Genomic DNA, 11,946 nt, shown 5'->3' with positions numbered 1-11,946 from the left:
TGCCCTGCCTTCCCAAGTGAGTATGCAGGCTGAGCTCAGTAAGGCTGTCATGAAACAGTACAACGGACAAAGATAAACCACATGACATCTGATGCTTCTCTTTATATGTTTAAAATAAAAATGTGACACTACAAGAAAGTTAACATGTGGACCTAATTTTGAAAATACAAACAGGAAGCACCCCCACCCCAATATTACCATTAAAAAAAAAAGGAAACCAAACCTCAAAGATACCTTCCAAGGAAGTCATGGGTGTGACCAAAACTAACAAAAGTAATAAATGTCATCTAAAACCCTGAAACCACCAAAAGTGAGGGTCTCAATCAACCAACTAAAAATCTAACACCTGTAAATTACTCCTCTCTTGGATTAGTAAAAATAGCATAGATTTATATACATAAAATCTTCTCCAAACTGGCTTAAGTTTTTCAGTAACAAAGGATCATCATTAACAAGAGAGGATCCAATGTCAATATTCTACTTAAAATAAGGACACAATAATTAAAAACGAATACAATTTTTAAAAAAAGTTTTTATCACTGTGATGCTCATGATTTAAATGTACAAAAAACAGCATGATCAATGGAAACTAGATTGTTAAATGTGACTTTCTTATTCCCAGAAATAAGCATAAGACTGTTGTGTTTCCCACATTGCAGGGGAAACAATACTTCCGATTTTAGAACACTTCTATTAACAAGCTAAGATTTAAAGAAAAACATTTTTTTCCTTTAAGCACTACACAAAATTGGGGACGCTGATACTTTAGAGCTAACTTTTCAACATTATTTTTATTAAGTTCCGGAGTCAAAGTATTCTGACACTTTACTACGCAGTAAAGGGATATTGGTCTCCCGAAGAGCTCAGTAACCTGGAATTGTCAGGTAACTTTTTAGAAGAATAAGTTTCAGGGGCGCCTGGGTGGCGCAGCGGTTAAGCGTCTGCCTTCGGCTCAGGGCGTGATCCCGGCGATCTGGGATCGACCCCCACATCAGGCTCTTCTGCTATGAGCCTGCTTCTTCCTCTCCCACTCCCCCTGCTTGTGTTCCCTCTCTCGCTGGCTGTCTCTATCTCTGTCGAATAAATAAATAAAATCTTAAAAAAAAAAAAAAGAAGAAGAAGTTTCAAATACTCAAGACAAATTAATAAAAACTGGATTTTTTTTTTTTTTTTTTTTTGCTTCCTTTGTAGGAATAATGTGGTAATCGACACTCTAAAAGGGGGGGAAATCTCACTGGTAGTTAGGACATCCAGAAATCTCTGAATACTTCTGAGATACACACGTTTACAGGGCGCTAGAACAGTTAAGCTTCCTTTGATTCTACCTTCAACCTGCAATCCAATCTTGCATGTGTTATCTACCTATTTACATCATCTTCCCTTTGTAAGAATACCTCTATCACCTACCTGCACAAAAACAAGCCAAATGAACCACCACAAGCGCATAAATATAAACCTAACACAAATCACAAATAATTTGAATACTAACACTAATAAAACTTGAGAAACTTGACATAAGTATCAAAAGAGCAATAAATGGCACCCTTTACTAGTCTTGATGTGGTTTCTGTATATGTAAATAGCACTTAAAAAAAATCAATTGAGAGCCAGAAAATGAAGATGAAATGAGAAGTTGGGGCACAATAGGAAGTGCTGACCAAAATATTTATGTTGTAACACTCCAAACAATGATAGCACTTCCCCCCCCTTCTATCACATACATCATGAAGTTCCCATGGAAGAAATATATCCACCTTAAATTTCTTAACACAATCCATCTTAATATCCTGTTGGCAAAAACATGAATGCTGTAAAGGCCAGGACAAGGGAGAAGGCGGGATAATTTATGGAGTTGGGTATACAGCAAAGATTTTATGTAGTTCAGCTCCAAGTTATGCAATAACCAAACTGCTAGTGATAGAAATCAACTTTTTTTTTTCTGAGGTTTCGCTTTTTTGAAAAAAGATCTCTCCATTCCTTCCCTGTGTCTCAACCAGGTGCTTGAAATTTTCATTTTCCAGAAGGCTATGGAAAACAGATGCCACTTACCTGACCAAAGGTGTGGTGTTTTAATTAAACATGACAGATGTCACAATTTGTCACGTAGTAAATTTTTCTTAAAATCGGCAGCCCCTTCTCCCATTTACAACAACAATAATCTTCCATGAGATGAAAATTGGTACCAAAACAAACAAAAAACCCAAAGCCTTGATAAAAAGTCAATCAACAGGATTCCACCATTTGAAATGATCAGAACCAATCCCACGTTCATGGTGTTACAAAATAAAATTAGAAAAACGTGAAAGCTACACGAAATAAAATACATCCTCTTCTGCTAGCCAATAAATACAATATAAACAAATGAATAACAGAAGAATGTTGAGGAAAGAGGCAAAGTTATATTATCTTCATTGAACAATAACAAAATTATTTGAGATAATATACACAACAGCTGAAAGCTTATTATGGCCCAGGCGGCTATCCAACCAGTTTGGAAACCTAAGATACCAGTGGATGATCAACACCATTTGAAGACAGAAAAAAGGACATAAACCTCAGTTTAATAATTTGGTGACACACTAGTCCTTGCAAGGGGCATTCCCCGAAGACATTCCAGAGACAATTAACGGAATTTATATTTAGGCAAATATCTACTGCTCCACAGCACAGAGCACTGACCCGAGAGCCCTCAGACGGACATTTCAGTCTTAGAACGACTGAACGGCTGTGTGAACTGAGCAGGCCACTTACTCCATCTACCTGGGGCCTCAGTTTCCTCATTTGCACAGTAAGAGAATGTAACATAATCCCGGGGTCCTTTCCAGCTCCAACATTCTATGACCCACTTTTAGTACTGTTTATCTGAATCAAAGGTCTCACAGGATCATGGGGGGGGGGGGACAAGAAGAAAAAGAACTGGGAAGGATCACTATCTCCTTTTGCCTTTCGCATTCTTGCGGTTTTCATTAATCCCACCTTCCTAAAAGCTGGCACTTGTTTTTCTTCTTTGCCTTTTCCATCACTGCTAGCTACAAGTGTCTGCAAACGCCTCTTGCTCCACACAAGTTCTTTCCTCTTTGATCAGCCTGACCATCTTGCCAGATTCCTTTAGCCTCAGACCGGCTTTTGTGACACCACGACTTGCCTTCCGACTCTCCATATCTACCCCCAACACCAGGAGCACTTTTTTTTTACTATTTATCCCCGGCTAGCAAAAAATAAAAAAAATAAAAAAATAAAGCACGCTGCATCCCACTGCCACACGCACCAGCCGGGGCCTGGCAGGTCCTGATGTGGGATCCCGCACCCCAAAGCCATATCGAAATGTTCGTATTTGTTGTCTTGACTCCATATAAGGCACTGTTCCTTGAGGCTTGCCTAACACCCCCCACCCCACCGGGCACCCCCGGGCTCATCCCACCCCGGGAGTCACAGATCCCTCTTTTGAAAAAGGAGGAAAAGCAAGGACACGCCAGGGGCTACTCGGCACTGCAACCCGGAGGTGTGAGGTGGCCGACAGCAGCCCCCTCCGCTGGCAGGGGTCGGCGCCGGGGCCCTCACACGCCCACCCCGACACACGCGCCAGCACGGTCCCCACACTCTCCACCCTCCGCCCGCCACCGCCTCGGCACGACGCCCCTCGCGCGCCCCCAGCGCCCTCGCCCCCGGCCCCCAGCGCGCAGCCACCGCGGCCGCCTCCCGGCCCGGGGAGCGATGGCGGCGGCGCGGCCCTGCCGGGCTTCTGGGCGGCCGGGGCGCGGGGCCCCGCCCGGGCGGGCTCCCCGGCCTCTTTCCCCTGCCCCGAGCCCAGGGCTCGCCCCGCAGCTCCTACCTCGCTCGGCCCCTAGGGCGCCAGCCGCTGCCGCCCGCCCGCTCGCTCCCTCCCTCGGCCGGGCCGCCGCGCGTAGTCGCCTGCGCAGGGTCCCCGCCCGGGGTGACGGCTCCGGCCGCCGAGTCTCCTCACGCCGGGTCCCGCGGGGGCGCGCGCGCCGCTCGCGCACCGAAGCCCGAGCGCGCCCCGCGGCGGCGCGCGCCGCTTCCTGGTTCCGCCCGGCGCGCGCTCGTGAGCCCCGTGGTCCTTCGCACCCCGTCCGCGGCCGCCCGGGTAGGGACCCGGAACCCCCCGGCGCGCACGGGGGCGGGGGGGAGGGTCGGGCGCCGCGCACAGCCCCTTGTCGCCGGGGCGAATGGCGTCCCCTCTCGGCTCCCGAGCCGGGTCCCACGGGGCCACGAGCACATGCTGCTTTGTTTGGGTCGGCTCGACCACCGCGAGTAGGCTCGTGCCAGACTGTTGTGGTCGCGTTGATTGGCCCCCCTCCGTGGCCCGCCACCCGCCCTTCCCCCGGGCTGAGGCCCGCGTTCCGGGTCCTGTCCCTCCCAGGCCCGGGTCAGAAGTCCACCGCTGCCCCATCAATAATTATCCCGGGTTTGCTCCCTGGAGGGCGTTTCAGCCAGGACTGCCGCTTACCACCCGGGCGGAAAGCCTGAATGGACACAGCAGGAGTTTACACTCGCCCAGGCCAACTGATTCGTCCACGATTCCAGAGTGAATCTGGGGGGCCTGGGGCAGGGGGCGTCTGACACCATTTCCCTCCCTGGGGACTTGCTGGCTCCCACCAGTCCGAGCTGCTGCGGGGAGGAACTGACTGCTCTGTTAAGAGAAGCAAGAATAAACACAAACACGGTCTCCTTTATAAGATCCAGGGGAAAAGGGGTTTCTGAGAGCCTTTTCCATGTAATGGGGAGGGGGTGTGGTGTCTGAGAAGGCAGTCTGAGTCACCCACTCTCCTCTGGCTACATCTCTGGAGCTGGCCAGCCGTTTCCCTGGCAACCCTCCAAGGGCCAGCACCAAAGCAAGGCATGTCAGATCTCCAGAAACCTAGATGCAGGGGCAGAAGGAGAAGGACCCCACACATACACACAGAGCTTCCCTTCCTTTCAGTCTGAAAATCTTCATGTCAAGAGATGACCAAGATCTGCAAGGCCCAAGTTCTCCCATGATCCTCCTGTGGCAGCTCTCTTCCCAGCAGCCTTCCCTTCACCTCTTGAATAACACCAACCACAAAGATCTTTGTGTCTGTAGCTGATCACAAAGTCCTTCTCCCCCACCCAGGCAACCGCGTCTATCCCACACTTTGGGCCAACACCTGGCACAGTGCTTTGCCCAGAGTGGGTACAGGGCACTTGGAGGCTAGAGCAGGAGGACAGGCTGGAGCAGGAAGCTGGACGGAAGCACCCGCTCTGAGCTCTGGCACCTCTCTGACAGTCACTGTGCAAGAGGTTTTGGCACGAGAGTACACCACATTTCTCCTTCTTGTAAGTTTTTCTCTCTGCACACATGCTGTTCCCTCTGCCTGGAAGGGCATCCTGCCCTCTAGATGTCTGCCCGTGGTCCGGGCAGTGAGAACCTTCCTCTCCGTTTCCTACCACATCATGTTCATGCCTCTATGATGGCACCTCTTATGTCAAAGGACAGTTTCTTGTGTACACGGCTCTCGACCCCTGACAGCACGCAATGTCCCATTTACCTTTGAATTACCAAATTTACCTTAAATCCCCATAAAAATTTGAGGAACAAACCCTACACTCTAGGAATAGAAATGGAAACCAGGGGGACTGTGTAGTAATTAAAAGCAAAGAATCTAAAAACAGACTTGCTGTCAACTCCTCGAGCTGTGTGACCTTAAGCAAGTTTTTGGCCTCGAGATTTCCTCCTTGTCATGTGGCGATAGTCACAGGACCCACCTCGTAGCATTGTGGTGGGAATTAAGTGAGGTAATACATGTATAGGGCTTCAAATGACTTAAGCACTATAGAACTGTTAACAGCGAAGATTTACACCCCTCTTCCTAGGACTGGTCAGGTCTAGAATTCCGTCTAGCTGCCTCGCTGCTGCTGAGCGATGGCCACAGGGTGCTAGTTAGAATGGCCAGGAGGGTGCGGCAGGTACACCCTCTTTATTCTTGGTGTCTCACAGCACATCTCTGACCACTATGCACCAAGATAGATCTGGCTGGCTGTGTGCACAGACACTAAGGACGGAATGTTCTGGGCGACTACCTCAGCAAAACAAGAATGTTGTCAACCTGAGACAGGAAGGAAGGTCTAACACCTACCTCTCCCTACTTGCCAATTCAGATGAGATGAGACCCTCTTCCCTTCTGCCTCAGGGACATAGTTCCCTAGGTGGAGGGGACACCAGACTGGGATATAACGCAGAAGGAATCCTAGAAAGAAACTGAACGGGAAGCTAGAATCCAGAAAGTCCCACAGAGAGCCCACAGAGAAAGTTCCCAGAGACAGAAGCTACAGATGCAGTGACGAGCACTGGAGAGAGAGTTGGTCATCTCTTAGCTGACCCTGTCCTGACCTGGGAGAGAAAGAGGCTTGAGGAGAGCCTGGAAGTCTGGTGGGCAGCCCTTGTTCATACATCCAACCTACTCTTACCTGGGGACTGACTCCAGCCCCCTTCCCTTGCTCTTGAGAACAAGCATCTGGCTACCATGGAGAAGAGAGAACAGCTCCCCACTTCACACCCCCCTCAGCCCTGCCCAGCCGCAGGGAGAACGTGAGGCCATTTTCTGAAAACATCATTGAAACCACAACCATAATCCCCTCTACTCAGAGACCCATCCTCATGTGGCTTCCCTCTCCAGAATGCTCTGAGCCCTGGGAATCAAGCTGTCCCTGGGGAACCACCAGCCACATAGAAGCCAAGGAAGGACGCTTGCGGGAACTTCTCTTCTTTCATAGGGGAATGATTCCTCCTTATGAAGTCAATACAGGCATTGGACACCCAACAGACGGGAAGGCAGATCTCCAGATTTCCAGGGCCTTAGAACGGAGATTGGTCACAGCCAGTGGTTCAAGAGAGGCTTTGTCGATGCCAGGGCTTACCTCTGCCAGAGCGTGGGCGGTGAAAAGAGCCGAGTTTTTCAGTTAGATCTGGTTCCAAATCCCAGCTCTGCCAACTTACCAGCTGTGGAACCTTAGTTAAAGTACTTCACTTCTCGGAGGGCCTCAGTTTCCCTCGGGTGTGAGTCATGGGAAGTAAAGTATATGTCTGCAAATACATAGAATCTTTCTGGGATGCACCCAAGGCCTGAGTAATTGTGGTTGCTCCTGCAGAAGGGATCTGAGGGACGGGAAAGGTGAAAGACTAACTCTTTACCATGTTGAATTTTCCGTGTTTTATACCACGCACTGTACTGCCTATTAGAACATTAGGAAGGGGCGCCTGGCCGGCTCAGTCAGAAGAGCATGCGACCCTTTAATCTTGGGGTCACAAGTTCGAGCCCCATGTCGGGTGTAGAGATTACTTAAATAAATAAAACTTCAAAAATAAAGAAATAAAACATTAGGAAAATAAACCTTTTTTTTTTTTTTTTTTTTAAAGAAAGAGTGGAGAGACAATGTTTGTGAGAGTAACTAGGCATCATGCCTGGCTTGCGGAAGGCACTTGATAAATGTGTGTGTACTCTTTTTCCAGCCCCAGCCAGCTTGCTGGGCCAGGAGAGGTGGCATGGGGGTGAGGTGAGGACGGGCGATGGGATGTGAGCGATGGATGTGCAGGTCCTTACAGGACTCCCCTAGGAGTTCTCACACACTTTCTGTCTTGCTCTTGTGCGCCTCACTCACTGGCTGGAAGTGGGCTCCCTTCCAGCCAGAACTAAAGGGGTGGCTCTCTGGCAAGCCAAAGGGGCCCCCACCTGCGTCCTGGGGCAGTGTCACAGTGCCCTCTCCACCCAGAGCCCTGGGGCAATGCTGCATTATCCAGAGAGGACAGGATTGACACAGAGGAGAGAGCAGAGTGTCACCCCAGGCACTATCTTCCTGATTTGGTGAGTGGGATTTAGAATTCACAAGCCAGCCCAGCCCGGGGCAAGGAGGAGGCTGCCGACGTTGCCAGGGGCAGGAAAGCAGGTCAGGAGGACTAGAGCAGGCAGAGGCCAGGGTGGCGGCGGCCAGAGCCTTCTGTGTGCTACGGGTCAGGATGTGTGAAAGGGAAACAGGGGTCTGTACTAGTTAGTGTAAGGGAACCCCTGCGGTGTCGGAGCATGGGGAAGCCCTGTCCTGTTGGAGGGAACTTCATTAAGCCAATAAGTACCTATGAAGCCTCTATTATGAACCAGGCAGTGGAACACAGCCTTTCAGCAACTAGTGAGGAGCCACAGCAAGTGGCCCGCAGTACAGGATTGAGGGCTGCCTGACAGCGCAGGAGAAAATGCCTCGCTCTACTGGCCAGGGACCCTGAACACCTGTCATGCACTAGTCACTGTGACTGAATCTTCATAGCAATCCTAGGGGACGGGTCTTGCTGGTCTTCTTTTACACAGGAGGTGGCTCAGCCCAGAGAGGCAGATTCACCTGCTCAAAGTCACACAGCAGAGCCAGGCTTTGCACCAGGTCCTGAGGACTCCAAAGCCTTTGCTAGTTTTTCGCTACACCACCTGACCCAATGAAGGATGAGCAGCATGTTACCAGGGGGCCAAGGCAGGAATGGCATTCCAGAGAGGTGGAATGAAAGGGGCAAAAAAAGCTGGGAGTGAGAGAGGCCAGGACACTGGGGGGACTGCATGGCTGAAAAACTAGCATGGGGAAGGTCCATGGGGAGGGTGGGTCCCAGCAGCCAATGAAGAGCAGGCCAGCAGCCAGTGGGGTGGGATGGAGCACTGGCCCATTGGCTTTATATCCCCCACTTGGTCTAGGCACTGGGGAGCCAAGTTTGGCCGCTGGGAGCAGGGGAACGAGCAGTGAAGGTGTGGGTGGGTTTGTGACATAATGGACCAAGGAACAATGAGAAATGGGGACAGAGAGGAAGGAACGCCCTCTGGTCACAACAAGGGAAAGTGGCAGGGTGATGGGGGGTGGCAGGCAAGGAGATGCACTGTCCTCCCCCACACGCCCCTCTCAGGGCTTAGGTCAGGTACTGGGCTGGCTCAGGCACAAAAGATTTCTGGTTGGTCTGGAAGGAGGAGAAATGAGTGAGTAGAGGGGCCTGGTTGTCCTCGTGGAAGAGGACGAGCACCAGACTCGAGCCACGGCTGCTTAGGACAGCCGGCAGTCCCCCTCGGGAGGGCCAGCTCTGTGCCACCTCACCCCTCTCCACCCCCCAGGCTCCAGGGCCTCCCCCTGCTGGGAGAAGGAAGATCGAAGGATAGGCTCCCCGTTCTCCTGACTGCAGAGGAAATGTGTGCTCAACACAGACGTTGCACCCCCTCTTCTCCTTGTCCCATAGGTGTCTCTCCCAAGGCAGATGGCTAGGGCAGCCGGACAAAGGAAGGCAGGCTTTCCCTCCCACCCACCCAGGCAGTCCTGAGCCCCTCCCGCCCCTATTCCCAGAAACAGAGGATAGTCACTGTGCCTCAGGCAAGATGGCCTCGTGTTCTCTTGGTAACTTCACTGTAAAGTGACTTCCCTGAAGAGTGGTAGAGGACAAAGGACAGAGGCAGGAAGGGCAGACAGGCTTCACCCAGGACCCAGCAGCTTCTTCCCCTCCCCCAGATTCACACAGAATTACTCACTGCACACACACCCCTTCCCTAGGTCCTGCTCTGTCTTCAGGGACAAGAATGGAGGCAGCATGTCCACAGGGAGGTACCAGGATAGGGAGCCTGGGGAGAGGCAGAGATGGTGGTCTTGGGGGTGAAGTATATGCTGGGCATGGGCCTATGGCTCCCCTTCCAAAAGCTTCCGGGGTGGAGAGGAGGGAGATAATCCCAGCAGAGGCAAGGTTGGGTAGAGCAGAGCAGTTAAGCCCAAGGGCTTCAGGTCTCCCTCTGCGGGAACAGAGATACTTCCTGGAATGCTTCCAGCTTTCTTGGGAAGGCTGTACACCCCACCCTGCCTCCCCTCTGCCCTCTGGTGCCCACACCACGGGAACTCTCCCTGAAGAAGGTACTTGGAGCAGAGGAAACAAAGACATCTCTGTACCACCTCCCTCCACCCACCCACCCCCCGACTCCAGACAGGTCAAGGTGACCTCAATCTGTTCTCCCCAGGGAAGGGGCATGAACACAGCCTTCTGGGCTAACCTGGCTTCCAAGGGCAGGCCAGAAATGGGACTTGGGATGATTCTTCCCTTCCTCCATAAATTCAAACCCACCTTCATAAAATGCACGGGTCAAGGGAGCAGGGGCACAGACTGGTGTGGAGATGGAGGGCCTCACTCCGTTATGGGCTAGCCCAGCCAGAGGAGATATCTTCCGTCTGTGGGTGCGTGCTGGGGCTGGGGGATGTCAGGAAGGATATACTGAGACTTGCGCCTGGGGCTGGGCCTCTTGGATCGTGGGGCCAGCTGTGTACCTACTGGCCAGACGACTGTGGACAGCTCTCCTTTATGGGCTGATCAAAGGTGGCTCAGGGGCGCCTGGGTGGTGCAGTCGTTAAGCGTCTGCCTTCGGCTCAGGGTGTGATCCTGGCATTCTGGGATCGAGCCCCACATCAGGCTCCTCCGGTATGAGCCTGCTTCTTCCTCTCCCACTCCCCCTGCTTGTGTTCCCTCTCTCGCTGGCTGTCTCTATCTCTGTCGAATAAATAAATAAAATCTTAAAAAAAAAAAAAAGGTGGCTCTGCCTACCTTCAAGGTCGTCGCAAAGATCCGCTGAGTTGAAGGGTACAATGATGTCTGTACACCAATGTGCCATGATTCAGTACAGGCTATGTCTTTACTATGCTAACTACAAACTATGCTAGGGATTATTACTATTCGTAATAATAATTTATGGTCAGTCTTCTTCGGGGGAATGTATTCCCATATGATTTTTATAATCCTTCCTCACTCCCCATGTAATGTTGTATCTTGGAATTGGGAATGAGGGGCAATTAGCAGAGGCCAGCCTGAGATCCCAGCTCAGTCCAGACCGTAGGCAGTTTCTGATCTTCCCGAACCCCATCCCATAGGCCTCAGTTTTCTCCTCTATCGTCTGGGCCCCTGAAACCACCAGGGTGCTTTGTGGTGGGAAATAACAGAGACCAAAGCAGGGGACTGAAAGCAAAAAGAAACCCCAAATTTGACATTTCCGGGTAGTTGTGTTATCCGGAGCCACGACCACAGTCACCTCTGCCCCCAACCCAACTTTGACACCCTTCCCTCCTCCACTCCCTTGGGTGGCCTTTGCCCATCCTGGGAAAGCTCCAAAGCTCCTCCTCCTCCCTGTTGCATCGCAAAGGGAGGGCAGAGGCACAAGGAAACGGAGAGAAACCCAGACAGAATCGGAGAACCAGACAGAGACCAGAGACCTAGAGAGAAAGAATCAAAAGGAGGAGGAAAATCAAAAAGCAAGAGGAGGCAACAGACAATGAAAGACACTGGGATTCAGGGCCTCACAGACAGAGGCCAAACAGGGAGAGAGCCAGAGTTAGCCGGGGGAGCTGCGATAGCCACTGAACACAAGGTGGGGGCATAGCATGTGTGCTTTCTGAAGCTACGGGGGCACATCCATGTAGGCCAGCCCCTCCAGTTTTGTTCACTGGCACCTTAGTCCTAGTTTTTTAGGAGCCTGGACTATCCACCTTCTAGCCAAGCCCAGCCCAATCTAGCCAGATGTTCGGTGGGTGCAGCTGCCAGCTGGCGCGGCGGTCCCCTGCAGGCCCTGGGGAGCAGGCTGGAGAGGCGGCTGCCTGGAAGTGGGCAGGCAGGGCTCCCACTCTGGACTTGGCATCCCCATATCACCTTCTCCAGATGCCCAGAAGTGGGCACATGGAAAGGGTGGTCCTCCGCCTTCCAGATGTGGCTCAGAGGACTTGGAGCCCAAGGACTCTACTCCCAACGACTGGCTTACCCCTCTGCTGGAACTGAGAGGCTGGAGGGCACAAACCCTCCGTGTAGCAATGGGTTTGCCTCTGCCCCTGACAGGTTGTGTGACCCTGGCCAAGTCACTTCCTCTCTCCAGCCAATGTTGTCCCATTTGTAAAATTGTCTTTACAGGTCTTTCTAGCTCTGAC

General features: G+C 51.6%; 1 protein-coding gene across 1 annotated transcript in view; it reads right to left on the bottom strand.

Moving 5' to 3' along the window:
• The window catches only part of LOC103672570 (signal transducer and activator of transcription 5B), a 63,833-nt gene extending 59,872 nt beyond the window's left edge, over positions 1–3,961 (bottom strand). Inside the window, exon 1 of the mRNA XM_040640606.1 lies at positions 3,833–3,961. The gene's annotated coding sequence lies outside the window, so the exon portion shown is untranslated. The remainder of the gene's footprint in view (positions 1–3,832) is intronic.
• Positions 3,962–11,946: the final 7,985 nt, after the last annotated feature.

This window comes from Ursus maritimus, unplaced genomic scaffold (genome assembly GCF_017311325.1).
Source record: "Ursus maritimus isolate PB19 unplaced genomic scaffold, ASM1731132v1 scaffold_24, whole genome shotgun sequence".
Taxonomy (NCBI): domain Eukaryota; kingdom Metazoa; phylum Chordata; class Mammalia; order Carnivora; family Ursidae; genus Ursus; species Ursus maritimus.
Note: the sequence above shows the minus strand (reverse complement) of the source record. Positions and strands in the feature narration are given on the sequence as shown.